Raw genomic sequence first — 4,742 nt, 5'->3', positions numbered from 1 at the left:
TAGGCCTCTTTTTTTTAAGTTTCTCTGTGAAAGCTATCTTAGTATTTCTAGTTTGAAGATTTAAATGTCTGTTGCATGTAACTATGACAGAAGACACAGGCAGAGGGTTCTCAGTCATTACAGAACTGCCTAGAGTAATGGCAGTGCTCTGATGAGCTTAGTAATACTAATGCTTCACCTTAAAAAGAGCCCCTTCTGGGAGTCGGGCGGCAGTGCAGCGGATTAAACGCACGTGGCACAAAGCACAAGGACCGGCATAAGGATCCCGGTTCGAGCCCTCTGCTCCCCACCTGCAGGGGATTCGCCTCACAGGCAGTGAAGCAGATTCTCTCCCCGTCTTCCCCATCTCTTTCGATTTCTCTCTGTCCTATCCAACAACAGCAAAAACAATGATAATAACCACAACAATGATGGAACAAAAGGGGGAAAAAATGGTTTCTAGGAGCAGTGGATTCATGGTGCAGGCACCGAGCCCCAACAATAACCCTGGGGGCGCAAAAAAAAAAAGCCCCTTCCTCTGCACCCTAAAAGACTTTTGCTTCATACTCCCAGATGGGGAAATGTTTTAAGAGAGCTGTAAACCCCAATTCCACCAGGACCCAGAACTTCTGTGACCAGAAATCTTTGCGTTTTTTGCACCCTCACTGAGAGAGAAGAGAATCTGGAAAACACCCAAGAAAGTCAGGGCTGTTTCCCTTAGCAGCAAAGAAAAAGGAAAAGGGAAGGACACCTGGAAGTTGTGGAGTCGTTCGTGTGGCTTAGAAAGGAAGTAAAGGCAGGGCCGTAGAAGTGAGGAAAGTCAGGCGTCAGCCATATCTGCCCAGGCGGCCCATGTGCTGCTCTGGTGTGTGCGCCGGTTCATTCTCCTGATGAAAAGTTTCAAATAGAGGGAGCCTCTGGGGAATACTTTGAGTTAGGAGGTGGGGAAATCCTGTAACAGTAGGATGAAAGTAGCAGTCATTTGAGTCAGAAATACAAAGAAAAATCATGGGACGGAGGCTCAGTGGAGTATTACTCAGCAACTGGAAAAAGACTATAACGTGACCTTTGAGACTAGTGGAGGGCCGAGCAGTGACCGTGCTTAGTGAAATAAGGACGTGAAAGGCAATTGATAGATTATGAACTTAAATATCTTCAGTTAAGCCAAAGTGCTACTTAATACCATTGTAGAGACCTGTGTTATAATGGTCCGTACAGTAAAGAATTCTACCAGAAAACTGAGCTGAGGAATTTTGACGTTGATACCTTTCAAATGGACATGCTAATGACATAGTATTAGTGTAGTAATTAAACACCGTGTGTGTGTGTGTGTGTGTGTGTGTGTGTGTGTGTGTGTGTGTGTGTGTGTGTGTGTGTGTGTGAGAGAGAGAGAGAGAGAGAGAGAGAGAGATTTATTGGATAGAGACAAAAATTGAGAGGGGAGGGAGAGAGAGAAGGAGAAAGACACCTGCAGCATTGCTTCACCACTTGGGAATGCTACCCCTCTCCCCGTCCCCCCCCCCCCCCCCCCCCCCCGCCGGTAGGGATGGGAAATTTAAACTGCCCTTGTGCATCGTAATGTGTGCGCTCAACCCAGCCTGCCACAAGTCAACCCTCACTGTACTTTTTATCACTTCTGTAAGTATATTTTCAGACGAAATGCAGTGCTTTCAATTTGCAAATATAAATGGATATTAAGGCAGCAAGTATAAAAACACTAAAATGTCAGTCTCCCTGACTTCCAGACTCATTTAGAAATTTCTGGGTCCAACTTGTTCTTCAGAATGTAACAAAATTTATTTCTGAATTTCGGAAAACAAGTACACTGCTAGTGGGTGTGTGCAGTGACTTGTACACGTGCACATGTATTTATATAGTTGTGAAACTGTACTCTTGAGATGTGAAAATTTTGCAAACCAATGTTAATGAGATTTTGTGAATATTTTTATTCCCTGAGAATTTTTTTTTTCCTCAGTTGCGAGAAAGCCACAGCTATGTAATAGGAATCCTTCAACAACCTTCAGGTGTATGGAATAGCTTGTCTACAGAAAACTCCAACCACCTTTCTTCACTTGTAGGAAGATTTCTGTCAGTAAAGAATGCTTTTGTCTTTTTTTTTTTTTTTGCCTCTAGGCTCAGTGCCTGCACTACAAGTCCACTGCTCCTGGAGGCCTTTTTTTCCCATTTTGTTGCGCTTATAGTTGTTATTGTTGTCAAGCTGTTGTTGCTGGATAGGACAGAGAGGAGGAGAGATAGACACATGCAAATCTGCCTCACTTGTGAAGCAACCCCCTGCAGGTGGGGAGCTGGGGGCTCGAACCAGGATCCTTACGCAGGCCCTTTCGCCTTGCACCACATGCGCTTAACCCACTGCACTACAGTCCAGTCCTTGAATTCTTTTTAATTGTGCAACAGTAGTAATAACGGAAAAGATTGTTTAGTGGGTAGGTTTATTGCTCAGATTTTCACTGGCTAATGTCTCTATCAAAGTCAAAAATACATATGAAGAATGAAAGTGGTAATACCCACCCAAAAAAAGCAGAATCTTAAAAGTGACAAGTATAAATTCAGGTGTGTTGTCTCTAATAAGGTATTTAGTATTGAGGAGGGATAACAGGGATATTAGTGTAAAATGCTGACTATAGGGACTAGGGTGATAGCTCAGCAGGTTAAGCGCATGAGGCTCAAAGCGCAAGGACCGGCGTAAGGATCCCGGTTCAAGCCCCCGGCTCCCCACCTGCAGCGAAGTTGCTTCACAGGTAGTGAAGCAGGTCTGCAGGTGTCTGTCTTTCTCTCCCCCTCTGTCTTCCCCTCCTCTCTCCATTTATCTCTGTCCTATCCGACAATGACATCAGTAACAACAACAATAATAACAACAACAATGAAAAACAAGGCAACAAAAGGGAAAATAATTTTTTTTTTTAATTGGGGTGGTCCAGGAGGTGGCACCATGGATAAAAGCATTGGACTTTCAAGCATGAGATCCTGAGTTCAGTCCCCAGCAGCACATGTACCAGAGTGATGTCTGGTTCTTTCTCACTAATAAATAAAATCTTTAAAAGAGTTTTGGGCTTGGAAGGCAGCTAGCTCAGTAGTAGAGTACATGTACGGAGTATCACCAAAAATAATTGGCCATTTTAATCAGCTGTCTGCACTGAGGAGTAAACAATAATAATGTTTTCAAAATTACAAGACCTGAATGTACCTTGTTCAAATATCTTTGTTTCTCCTCTTCCCTTTCACGCAATTTGATAATATATGCACAAGTATTGAAAGAAATAGTGGTTAAGATAGGGTACACATTTGTTGAAGAAAGAATACCAGGTAATGTTTCATCACAATTTGGAAGTTTGAGTTTTCAAAGGAATCAGTTTCAGGGTAGTAAAGTGGATATTGGGGCAGCTTGGAATGTTCCTACTCATGATCACAGAATGTGAGCTCAGATCTACAGGGAGACAGAGGTCACATAGGCCCCTAAGCTGAATATGGGCCCCAGATCACATCAAATCAATGGGGTTTATTGTCAACAATATTTATACACCTTTCCCATATTTGGGAGCTACTCTCTCCCCTGATCCAGCTTTCTGGTCCTGCCAGCCATGACATCACCTCCCCAGACAATAACTTGGATCCACCTGCATATCAGATTCTAGGCTCAGGCCAAACAAACAAAAACACTAGTATAGGCACAGGCCCTTTGGAATATAACTAAAGTATGCCTACTAGCTATCTACAAAATGGAGGAGCTCCCCCCAACTCTTCATCTGCACTATTCCAGCCTTTAGGTTCATGATTGGTCAACAATGTGGCTTTGTATGTTAACTCTTTTCAACCACCAGGTTCCAGATGCTAGCAGGATGCTGACCAGACTTCCCTGGACAGACAACCCCACCAATGTGTCCTGGAGCTCTGTTTCCCCAGAGCCCTGCCCCACTAGGGAAAGGGAGAGACTGGCTGGGAGTATGGATCCACCTGTCAATGCCCATGTTCTGCAGGGAAGCAATTACAGAAGCCAGACCTTCCACCTTCTGCATCCCACAATGACCTTGGTTGGGTCCATACTTCCAGAGGGATAAAGAATAGGAAAGCTATCAGGGAAGAGGATGATACGAAGATCTGGTGGTGGGAATTGTGTGGAGTTGTACCCCTCTTATCCTATGGTTTAGTCAATGTTTCCTTTTTATAAATAAAAAATTAAAAAAAAAAAAAAGATTTGTGTTAGCCAGCACCCTAGAATTTTTCATAGAAAACCATTAATAGTTGAGAGAAGACAGGAATTATGGGAAACATTTAGGACCAGTACCACCTTCTGCCCTGACCCCAAATGCCACTTGAGAAGGAGAAACAAAAATAGAAAACTAAAGATTTCCTATATTTGGCAATTTTTTTTTTTTTGTACACTATTCCCAGCACTAAAAGACTGTGCGGCAGGAGCAAAGTCAGGCCGCAGGGAACTGTGAGGCTGAGATTGAGCGTGGTGCAGACCGTCTGTGGAAAAACGGGTGCCTGGAGGTATAGTCACCCGTCCATCTCCCCCACCAGGGGTCGAGCAGGGGGTCTCGGTCTCCAGGATTCTGTCCCCCTGTCAGACTATCCATCACACAAAGACTCCCCCCTTTCCTCTCTCTCTCTCTCTCTCTCTCTCTCTCTCTCATTCTCTCTCCATTTGCTGCTGATAATCTCACTTCCTCATTCCCAAACTAGGGCTAGGGCTAACTACAAAGCAGGGAGCCCAGGACTAAACTGAAGCTATTTTTCCTTAC

Source organism: Erinaceus europaeus, chromosome 18, assembly GCF_950295315.1.
Source record: "Erinaceus europaeus chromosome 18, mEriEur2.1, whole genome shotgun sequence".
NCBI lineage: Eukaryota > Metazoa > Chordata > Mammalia > Eulipotyphla > Erinaceidae > Erinaceus > Erinaceus europaeus.
This window is presented reverse-complemented; position numbering follows the sequence as displayed.